This window comes from Lissotriton vulgaris, chromosome 2_2 (genome assembly GCF_964263255.1).
Source record: "Lissotriton vulgaris chromosome 2_2, aLisVul1.2, whole genome shotgun sequence".
Lineage (NCBI taxonomy): Eukaryota > Metazoa > Chordata > Amphibia > Caudata > Salamandridae > Lissotriton > Lissotriton vulgaris.
In genome coordinates this window covers 88,834,683-88,846,981 of record NC_141688.1, presented here as the reverse complement: position 1 = coordinate 88,846,981, position 12,299 = coordinate 88,834,683, and positions in this window count along the sequence as shown.

Genomic DNA, 12,299 nt, shown 5'->3' with positions numbered 1-12,299 from the left:
TCTTCTGTCACGTCTAAGGCAGGATGACTAACCTGGACATCCAGAAGCAGCAGGAGCGATGAAGTTGCCTACTTCCGTCTTCCCTTGGAACAGTCCCCCCCACCGAGTCCTACACATATACAACTCAGTCAGGGAGACCCCCCCAGGGAAGGGGAAAAAATGGAGAAAGTAAAATAAACAGGCTGGCAGCCAAAGACCATCTACAGCTGGCGAAGACGTGTGAAGGATCTGTCTGTGCTCGCTTGTATGTAGTCTGCAGGAATACACAAGAAAAGACACGTGTAAATACACATCCCCTCCCCAATGGACAAACAACAGAATGTGAGGAAAAGAGACCCCAGTGATACTCACTACTATAGACTGCCACAATCATCCAACAAGAATGTGATGAAAGAGAATTTAAAGAAAAGAATAAATAATAAATCTCCAATTGTATGTTGCTCCAATGAGAAAGCGGACCTCTAGTCTCAAGTTGGTCTCTTTGCAGTTAATACGCCATCTCACTAAAGTCTCAAGTTCAATTAGCCTGTCTGTGATCTCCGGGAATCACTTCACCAAAATTAGACGTTTTGTTTAGCTTCCGCTCTTCCCACAAAACAATTAGTGAATTCTCCGTTCATTTCCAACAGTCTACAAGTTTTCGCGGAAGCGGCCGCTTCCGTAACAATTCAAGTGAACGCTGGGTTCAATGTTCCTTAATAGCGTTAAGACGCTTTCTCGGCGCTCACATACCCTGGTTCCATAATACGCCGACTCGGCTTCTCTGCCACAGCTTCGATTCTTCAGCGCGGCTCAGCGCGGCTCCAGGTCAAAGGTGAAAACACGCCGTGCAGCGGGACAGCCTGCAACACGGCTTCACTCGATAATGATTTCTAAACAGTTCCGTAATCCCCAGGGTAGGTCAAGGATCTCAAGAGACGGCTGGAATTCCTCAGAGTTCAAGGTAGGCAGGCAACAAAAGTGACAAGCACCGGAAGAAGGAAAGGACAAAACAAATATAGAATATCCCTCAACACAAACAAAGGACCAATTTCCAGGCATTCTGGGAAATGTAGTTTGCGAATCGGGGCTTAAACGTGACAGAACCCCCTCACTAAGACCGACGTCTCGGCGGTCCGCCAGGCTTTAAAGGATGCTGAGCATGGAAACGTCTCAGGAGGCCAGGACAGTGGAGGTTGGAACGAGGTTCCCAGGAACGTTCCTCATGCCCATACCCTTTCCAATCAATCAAGTACTGAAGCACACCTCTCACTTTCCGTGAATCAAGCACCTCTCTCACCTCATACTCCACCTCCCCATCGATCTCTACAGGTTGTGGTCTCTTCATTTCTCGAGTGCCTACCACATACGGCTTCAGAAGGGATACATGGAATACCGGGTGTATGTGCCAAGTTGAGGGGATTCGTAATTTCATGGCCACTGGATTGATTACAGCAAGAATGGAATAGGGGCCCACGTATTTAGGCTGCAATCTAGTATTTCCTTTCAGTTTCAGGTATCTTGTACTCAACCATACCTTGTCCCCTATCGTGTACTCAGGTGCCGGAGTTCGTTTTCTATCTGCCTGCTTTTTATCATGGTCCCTGGCTGCCGCCAACTGTTCTTCAGTCTCCTGCGCTATAGCTGTAAGGTGAGCATGATGCTCCTGGATAGAAGGGAGGGCGGATAGGCCAGGGTGTTGAAAGGGCAGAAAATTGGGATGGAACCCGTTAATACAAAAGAAGGGCGAACATCCCAAGGAAGAATGGGTAGCACTATTATAGGCAAATTCTGCCATCCACAACAAGGTTCTCCATTCCTCACCGCGCTGTAAAGTGAAACACCTCAGATACTGTTCGAGAGTTTGATTTAATCTCTCTGTTTTCCCGTCTGTCTGAGGATGATAACTTGTTGACAGACGGGCATCTATGTCTAAAATGTTACACAGCGCCTTCCAAAACTTAGAGGTAAACTGAGAGCCCCTATCTGTAATAAGAACAGAAGGAACCCCATGTAACCTCACCACGTTTTGCAGGAAAACCAAGGCCAACTCAGCAGAGGTAGGTAGTTTAGTCAACGCTATAAAATGACCCATTTTGGTTAAATGGTCTATGACCACTAAGATGGTATTGTTGCCGTGACTGAGAGGCATCTCCACAATAAAATCCATAGAGACTGTATGCCATGGTGCTGGAGGGATTGGTATAGGGCGTAAAAGACCACTACTTCGTTGATGGAGTGCTTTCGCCTGGCTGCACACTGGACACTGTGCCACATATTCAGTAATGTCTTTTTTCATAGTTTCCCACCAGAAATACCGAAGGACGGTTTGCAGCGTTTTCTGAACCCCCAGGTGTCCTCCTAGTGTCGAATCATGAGTCCATTCCAAAACTCGGTTTTGTAAATCAGATGAGTACACGTACAACAGCTTATCCCTAAATAGGAGTCCATTCCGAAGTGTTCTTTGCTGTGGTTCAACATCAATCCACGTTTGCACATCCATTCCTTTCACTTCTTCTTCCACTTGTTTCAGAAAATCCTCAGAACTTGTGATTGCTGAAACGGAGGGGGGAAAGAAAACTTCTTGAAGAATCACAGGGGGCTCCTCGTCTGGAGGAGGTTGATCTCTCACTGCAGATTCAGGTCTTGATAGTGCATCAGCTTTCCCGTTTTGCGGACCAGGACGATATTTGATCACGAAATCAAATTCAGAGAAGAATAACGACCATCTTAATTGGCGTGGTGTTAATGCTCGTGCACTCTTCAAGAAAAGGAGATTCCTATGATCAGTGAATATCTCAACTGTATGCTTAGCTCCCATGAGATGATGTCTCCACTCCTCACAGGCTCTTTTTATAGCAAGCAACTCTTTGTCCGTAATGCTATAGTTTATCTCACAAGGGGATAGCTTACGGGAATAATAAGCCACCGGATGCAGTTGCCCCGTATCTGGATGTCTCTGTGACAAAACACCTCCAATAGCAAAATAAGAGGCATCCGTCTCCAGTACAAAAGGTTGTCTAGTATCTGGATGTCGGAGAATAGGAGCAGTGACAAAGCATTTCTTCAAGGTCACAAAGGCGTCTTCTGCTACTTCTGACCACTGGAAGTTAGCTCCTTTTTTCAACAAATGGGTCAAAGGTTGAATAACCCTGGAGAAGTCTTTGATAAATCTTCGATAAAAGTTCGCAAAGCCTAAGAAACTCTGCAATGCTTTTACATTCGAAGGGGATTCCCACTGGATAATGGCTTGCGTTTTCTTTGTATCCATTTGTATACCATTCGGGCCGATGACATAACCCAGGAACTCCACTTCTCCTGTATGGAAGAAACATTTTTCCAACTTGGCATACAACTCATGTTGACGTAAGCGTTCCAGTACTTCCATCACATGCTGGACATGATCTTCTTCCGTGGATGAGTAGATTAAAATGTCATCTATGTATACAATACATGACACATCCAATAAACCCCGCAAAACGTCGTCCATAAAGTACTGGAAAGCAGCAGGAGCGTTGCAGAGGCCAAACGGCATCACTTGATATTCATAGAGCCCATATCTAGTCCGGAAGGCAGTTTTCCACTCGTCTCCACTTCTCACACGCACTAGGTGATAGGCCCCCCTCAAATCCAGCTTGGTAAAGATTCTAGCGTCTTTTAGTTGGTCCAACAAGACGGGGATCAAGGGCAATGGGTATCTGTTCTTCCTGGTCACTCTATTTATAGCTCTATAGTCTATGCAAGTTCTCAAACCTCCCTCCTTCTTAGGGATGAAGAAGAGTGGCGAAGATGCAGGGGACGTGGATGGGCGTATGAATCCAGATTCTAACAATGTCTTCAAGTATTGCTGTAGATAAATGTTTTCTGCATCCGTGAGAGCATAGACCCTGCTACACGGTATATTAGCACCAGGTTCTAGTTCGATGACACAATCATAATCCCGATGAGGGGGTAATTTGCTGGCTTCCCTTTCGCTGAAGACTTCGTGGTATTTTTGATACACCAGAGGGAGTGTAGAGATGGCATTCACTCTCTTCTCTCTTCCTCCTGCAGCCAATGTGCTAGCAGGTGTTTCAAACATAGTCTCTTCGTGAACATGTCTTGCCATGCAATGTTCTGCACAATACACCGAATTCAAGGTAATGGAACGAGCTGCCCACTTCACCATGGGATCATGTTGGGTTAACCATGGCATACCTAAAATCAGCCGAAACTGAGGAGCATCGATGAGATCAAAGGCTATATGTTCATAATGTTCATGTCCTACCTGCATTAGCAATAGGCAAGTATGGTAACACACTAGTACAGATGTCAGATCTGATCCGTCTACCGCCTTCACCGCTTCAGGTACTTCCTTTTCAATGCAAGGAACGCCCAACCTCCTGGCATATTGAACATCAATAAAGTTACCCGTTGCTCCGGAATCAAGCATAGCGTGAATCATGACTGGCATTTTCCCATTCCATGTAAGGGTAACACACAAATTCATATGGGGCACAGCAGGTTGCATGGTATTAGCAATTGCTTGAGAGACCTCTTCAACTCTGTTGACGCTCAAATCAAAGGCCTCTGATTTGTTTGAGCGTTCTCGTTTCCCGCCTCCGAAGCGGGATACTCAACGGCCGGTATATTCCCACTCCTCTTGGTTTTAGCCTTGCAGTCCTTGATGAAATGACCAGGCTTTCCGCAATACATACACAGTTTCTGATTTCTTCTGCGTGTTCTTTCTTCGGTACTCAGCGGGCCTCTGATTCCCCCTATTTGCATGGGTTCCGTTGTATCCGGGGAGGAAGCCCCCTCCGCTGTCACTCTAGGTTTGGAGATTGGAAACCGCCATTCATAGCGCTGTTTATCACCTTTTCTTTCTTGTAAACGATGATCTAGTTGTATCGTCAAGTCAATCAATTCTTCACAACAAGTGGGCATATTCACCACCTGAGCCAGAACATCTTTCAGTTCCCCTCTCAATCCTTGATAAAACAAGGACACTCGTTTGGCAGTAGGCCAATCAGTCTCGACAACAAGACGATTAAAATGGGTGATATACGTTAACAAATCTAGTGACCCCTGTTTTAGCGTTATAAGTTCTCTATCCAAGGACAACATGTGCGCCTTGCGATCAAACAACTTACGCATCTCCTCACAAAAGTCATCAAATCTAGTTAAGACAGGGTCGTTTTTCTCTATAAGAGGGAAGGACCAGCTAGCGGCGTTGCCACCTAGATAGGACAACATGAAAGCTGTCTTTGAATGGTCATCCGGAAATACGGTGGGTTTGCACATAAAATGCAATTTACACTGCCCCAGGAAGGTACTGAATTTCTTAGGATCCCCCAAGAATCTCTCAGGCGGGGCCAAAGGTAACTGAACAGGTTGTATAACCTGTATGGTAGAAGGACCCTGCCCTCCACCTGCTAGGTGAGAAACAGACTGAACAGGGGGGGGTAATGTAGCTTCTCTGATATACTGCTTTCCCCCCACTCTGGCCTGAGCCAGTCCTTCGACATCACGTCTGAGAGCCCCCATCTCAGTACGCATATCGTGGTTCTCCCCTCTCACTGCATCTACTTCTACCCGCAAAGCTGTCAGGGAATCTAACAAGGTTTGTAAGACAGTATTAGTGTCCATCGCTCGGGCCGCAAAAAAAAAACGTGGGCTTGTCACTCTGTCACGTCTAAGGCAGGATGACTAACCTGGACATCCAGAAGCAGCAGGAGCGATGAAGTTGCCTACTTCCGTCTTCCCTTGGAACAGTCCCCCCCACCGAGTCCTACACATATACAACTCAGTCAGGGAGACCCCCCGAGGGAAGGGGAAAAAATGGAGAAAGTAAAATAAACAGGCTGGCAGCCAAAGACCATCTACAGCTGGCGAAGACGTGTGAAGGATCTGTCTGTGCTCGCTTGTATGTAGTCTGCAGGAATACACAAGAAAAGACACGTGTAAATACACATCCCCTCCCCAATGGACAAACAACAGAATGTGAGGAAAAGAGACCCCAGTGATACTCACTACTATAGACTGCCACAATCATCCAACAAGAATGTGATGAAAGAGAATTTAAAGAAAAGAATAAATAATAAATCTCCAATTGTATGTTGCTCCAATGAGAAAGCGGACCTCTAGTCTCAAGTTGGTCTCTCTGCAGTTAATACGCCATCTCACTAAAGTCTCAAGTTCAATTAGCCTGTCTGTGATCTCCGGGAATCACTTCACCAAAATTAGACGTTTTGTTTAGCTTCCGCTCTTCCCACAAAACAATTAGTGAATTCTCCGTTCATTTCCAACAGTCTACAAGTTTTCGCGGAAGCGGCCGCTTCCGTAACAATTCAAGTGAACGCTGGGTTCAATGTTCCTTAATAGCGTTAAGACGCTTTCTCGGCGCTCACATACCCTGGTTCCATAATACGCCGACTCGGCTTCTCTGCCACAGCTTCGATTCTTCAGCGCGGCTCAGCGCGGCTCCAGGTCAAAGGTGAAAACACGCCGTGCAGCGGGACAGCCTGCAACACGGCTTCACTCGATAATGATTTCTAAACAGTTCCGTAATCCCCAGGGTAGGTCAAGGATCTCAAGAGACGGCTGGAATTCCTCAGAGTTCAAGGTAGGCAGGCAACAAAAGTGACAAGCACCGGAAGAAGGAAAGGACAAAACAAATATAGAATATCCCTCAACACAAACAAAGGACCAATTTCCAGGCATTCTGGGAAATGTAGTTTGCGAATCGGGGCTTAAACGTGACACCTCTCTAGCATCTCCCCGAGTGAGGAAATGAAACAGGTGAGATTGCCAAGCACTATGCAGGGCGTACCCCGCGCCTGAAGCCCCCTACCTGCTGGCGAATGCAGTGCCGAAGCAAATTACCATTGGAGAGAACTCGGCACACCCAGCAAATGATACATCAACCAAGGAAGTGCCCCCACTTTCCACATGGGAGATTCCCAGAGACAGAGGAAGACTGGACACCACAAGCTCACCCCACGCAATGGCGCAGTAGGAAGGGCCAAAACCAGGATCAAGTCCGGAAAATCTCCACTAAGCCGGTCCCCCACAAACTGAGTAAAACCACCCCCAAGCCGGCTGCATAGGCAGCAAGCGTGCAAATGGCACCAGTCTTGAAAGAGACGCCACTGCGTAACCCCAGAGGGTTCCAGCCCAGTTATGAAGTCAAAGGTCCAGAATGCTGGTGGCAGCCAGACATTAGGGAATGTTTCTACTTCCTCAGGATGGGCAACTTGAATGACCATTGCCATCTGAAGCATGAGCAAAGATCGATAGGCCTGGGTCAGCGCCCACAAAAATCGACAACTACAAAACTGAGACCAGATCAACTCAAGAGCACAGCACATTCAACCACAAGGAAACCAGTCAGCAAACACACTACCGCAAAAAGGACCTGGTGGTTTACCAAACGCATGGCAACTGCAGTAGGCAGGGAACGCAGCCTAGCAACGACTGGAGCCACAGCCACAGCAGGGAGGGGTGACTGTCTGGGGAGGCAATACCAATCATCCAATCTAATTATGCCGCAAGTCCAAATTCCCAATATGACTCATTCAGTTCATACCCACTTCAGAAAACTCATCACAACAATAAAAAACTCAAGCCTTTACTCGCACTCATGCACTCAGCAGGAACTCAGGGCAGCCCTATGTTCTGTCGATGAGAATCCATGCCAGAGTTTGCCATTTAGGTGCCTTTGGGGCCTAGGCCCCACTTGGCTGCTGGTCCCACGGGCGGGGTTGGCTGGCTACGCTTCCAGGGGGAGGGCATACTGACGAGGGCAAGGTGGCCCCCCGAACAGAGCATAAAAATAGACACCCAGGTCCGTTCACCCAAGTCACTAGGGCGAGCCCCTGATAGAAAGGACCCTATTCTCTACATCTTTTTTTTCACTTTATTTATAATTGTTGACGGACAATACACTGGTATACAGAACAGTATAAATGGCACTACAAATATAGAAATGGCATCTGTAGATTCAACAGCAAGTTAATGTTGGTCTACACAGTCAATTTGTAGGAAGGTTCATGGCCTGGAAGAATGTGTCTGCTGCCGAATATAGCTGGTGAAGGGCTCCCAAATGTCACAGGGTCGAGAGCTTGGGGGCATTAGGTCCCAAAAAAATAGACAACTGTTCATGGCAATAGGAAATGTCTTTGATCTAGATGCAAGTCTTTGGCGCTAGTGTACTGCCCCAGCACATTGCGATCCTGCGTTTGGCGATGAGTAGCATTAAAGCAGAGAGCGTACGAGAATTGCTGGCTATCTCCGCCACATATCCCAATAGTCCAATTAGAGGAGATGGGGACAGCGGTGCATTTATAACTTTCTCTACCACTCCAAAATCCTCCACCCAGTAAGCTGCTATAGCTGGGCTTTGCCAAGCAAGATAAAGGAAATCTGTTGAAACGGCGTCACAGTGTGTGCAATGAGGGTCTGGAGATATGCCCATTCGATGCAGCAGCAATGGAGTGCGGTAGGTGCGGTGGAGGAAATTAAAGTGAATTAAGCGTAGCCTGTAGTTCGGAGATAGTAGTTTGAAGTTGACCACAGCCAAATGCCCATTGTGCGTCTGTGAATGGGAGGTCAAGATCTTGCCCCCAGATGTCCCGGGCGGGTGTGAGCGTTACGGGTGAGGTGCGCTGTGGTTATTGTATAGATGAGTGATAGGTTTCCGGAGTGAAGCAGTATTGTATATGTATTCTAAGGCAGTGAATGTCTCCAGGGGGTCTGGAAATCTTGGGAATAACTCCTTACATGTCGGCCGTAGTTGATAGTACAGGAGAACATCCAAAGGCGCGCTAGAGGTGGGTAATAGGGTCGGGGGCTGCGGAATTTGTCTCCTGGGAAGAGATCTGCAAATGTGTGAATATTAAGGTTGATACCTCTATTGCATGCGCTCCCATTATGAAGTCGGAGTATTAGGGGGTGTCTTGCTACTGGAATTGATGGGGCGTAAAGGATAGAGACGTTTGTGTGACGTGCCAACCCAGTCCATGCCCACCTCATACATTCTGAAGTGTCTATTTAAGAAGTGGGCCGTTTATATGGAAGGAAGAGTGCAGTTGAAAGCTGCCATGATGAGACCGCATCTATCTCTATAGCGATGTGCGGTTGAATGGGTGTAGTGTGCGTCAAATAGTGCAGGAAGTGTGCTTGGGCGCACAGTGCATATAGCTGTAAATATGGTGCTCCTAGGCCTCCCTGGGATTGCAGCTCATATCTGACTCTGGGCTGTCGGCCAGCCCAAACCAGTGTGATGGGGTTAGAGGGGAGTTGTTTAAAAAAGATCTGTGTGATTGGGATTGGAATATTTATGAATAGATAAAGAAATTTGATGCAACCATCTTTGCGATGGCAATTCAGCCCGCTAGTGATAATGGGAGTTTAGACCATAAGGGAATGTGGTCCTCCAGCCACGTCATAGCTTTGTCAAAGTTGGTTTTCCACACCTCAGTTACGTCCCTGCTGACGTAAATCCCCAGGTATTTGACAGGCCCATGGCCCACTGGAGTGGGTACTCGACGGTGAATGGGACTGTGGGTTTGGTTATGGGAAGAAGGATTGGCTTGACCCAGTTTATATGTACCATGGAGAGTTCCCTAAAGCGTATGATTTCACGGATTAATGGAGAAAGGTTGTGTTCAGGCTGGCTGACATATAGAGTGATGTCCACATATAAGGACACAGTGAGGACTCTGGTTGTGATGCCCATTCCTCTGTTTGTGTGATGCTGACGGATGCGTGCAGCTAGGAGCTCCATTGCAATGGCAAAGAGCAGGGGAGATAGAGGACACCCCTGCCGCATGCCCCTGTGAATGGGAAGGGTTCTGAGATTTGCCTGTTGCATTCTCCAACATCTTTAGGCCTCCAACTAATAGTGGCCCCCTTTTAGTTCCAAAACGAGACAAGGTTCCAAGTGCCGGAAACCAGATTTTCCACATCAGCGGGATATCACAGTCCCCCATAGAACTCCATAGTTCACAACAAAAAAGCGGAATGTGGCACCAAGTCAGTAAGGAAATACACCAGGACAATCAGCCTCCCAGTTTGTTACCGCAGCATGACAAGTCTCAGCTGTGCACCTGATTCCTGTCATAAGCAAGATATTTGGTCTCCTCCTCTTCCCTAATGCTTCCAAACATCCAAAGTCTGTTCATCGGATCATGTCCCTCCAAAACAGCAAGAATAGCTTGTCACCAGGTAAGAAGTTCCGGACCCCCACTGAGGGTCCAAGGGAGAGAGGGGGCACCGGGAAGGAAAGGGGTTCTGTAGATGACCATCTCTGCCCCCACACAAGGTGCACGGATACGATCCTCACTGGACCAGCTTGTCCAAGCAAATAACAAAGGGTCCCATAAACATCATCAAAGGGAGCAATAGGCCTGATCCCAGTCATTGCCACATCTGAACTAAACAGGACCGCAGAGCAGCTTCTCAACACCCACTGGTATGCCACAATGAAACCAACACTACATGAGACCGGCGGAAGGCACCCAATGACCATCTGCTTAGCAAGGGTATGGCCGCATCCATCCATAGCGAGAAATCTGCCTAGTCACATTGCGCCTACCTCGACATTTCTACAGTGCTTACGTTGGGACCTCTCCCACCTCATTTATACTTACACTGAACCAAACATTATTATTCCACATGCACTACACAGTGCACTCTTGCACAACACATGGTTCCAGCACATGACCACCGTGGGCATCCAGACGTCGGCTAGGTCATGCTATGTCTGCTCGCTGATACCCCACCCCTGTGAGCACAGACAGACTTTACTCATCCCAAGAAATAGCCCAAGAGAAAGCAAACTGTCTCATTCACCTGCACCTATGTAGGATCAAGGCCAAAATACAACCCAGTAAAATAAAACTCCACCGAATAGTGGTAAACATTACCCGGTATAAAACCAACCCCACAGCACTGCATATTTTTTCCAGGCCTAGTGACATTCAAATGGAACCAGGCCACCCCACCAGTACACACACATGTCCTCTCCCACCTCTGTCTGAGGTCCCAGGGTGGACCTTTGAGTTCTGGGGCAGTATTCTTTAATAACAAATGGACCACAGACATGGACTTCCAGAGCAGGGCAATTCACCTCGATGATAAAAAGGGAAAAGAGTCTAGGAGGGAAGGGTTGAATGTCAGCATAGATACCCCATGCCAGGAAATCTGGGACAGTGAGATAGATAGGTACACATGGCTAGAAGGGAAGGGGAAACCCCTCATTTTACAGAAACTTACACTGTATTCCTTTTGTTTCAGAGGCATAGGGACGATACCACTTGGCACTAACTAGAATTGTGAAGAAATGCTGCAAGTACCAGAAATGCAATGGGGCACCTCTGTGTTGATGCATACCTACTTGCAGTGTGGGGAGTTTGCCTAAACCCATCTCATCCCCGGATGGCGATCCTCTGTACCCTAGTAGCCACACACGCCCCGACCCTAGTCATCCCTGGAGAACATCAGTCTAAGTTGTACCGACCTCCGCTATAGAAGACATCAACTCGATTGCATCAGGCTCGAGAAAAAATAACTGCTGATTACTTTGGCTAGACTCAGTACAAGGGCATTCTGGAAGAATTCAGACTGGCACCAAAGTAAACACGGGAGGGTCCATACCCTTCTTCACCTTGCAAACAAAGGCAAACACCCGCTGCTTACAACTAACCAGGAGGGACATGCTAAAAATAATCAACAATACTGAGCTCAGCCTAAATGCTATCAAGGAAGAACAGTGAACCGCCTCATGGTGATACAACAACGGTATGTGTTGAACTTGATGACCTCAGTGGAGGGTTGGGTATGTGCCACAGTCCCAGTAGGTGATGGGCAGGTGGGCAGGGCCGTTTCGCTGAAGGAAGGCCTCCGGAGGCCTCACTAGTGTTTCTACAAGGTCAAACAGGGTGATTTATTCACCAGACACCAGAATTTTACATTCCGAGAAAGAAATGCTAAATTTATTTCCTGCAAGAATAATACACACCGGCCATCACCTGCTGGGACTGTGGCCTACACCCCTCAACGAGTGTGATATGGATTGTGCACTTGTGGGATTTGGACAGCAGTGCCTTCCAACGTCAGGCACCTGGATTAGGTTGCCCCGCTCCTTCCCTGTCCTGAGGAAGACCTGCATGCGGAGGCTTCACAATACCCTCACGAGTCCGACAGGTCAAAACTTCGACTTTTACCCCCTATAAAAAGCCTGTACCCTATGACACCATCACCCTGTCCCTCGAACAGATGATACATTTCTCTGCAACTTTAAAACACTATTTTTAGTAAATAGGATGATATTTACATGG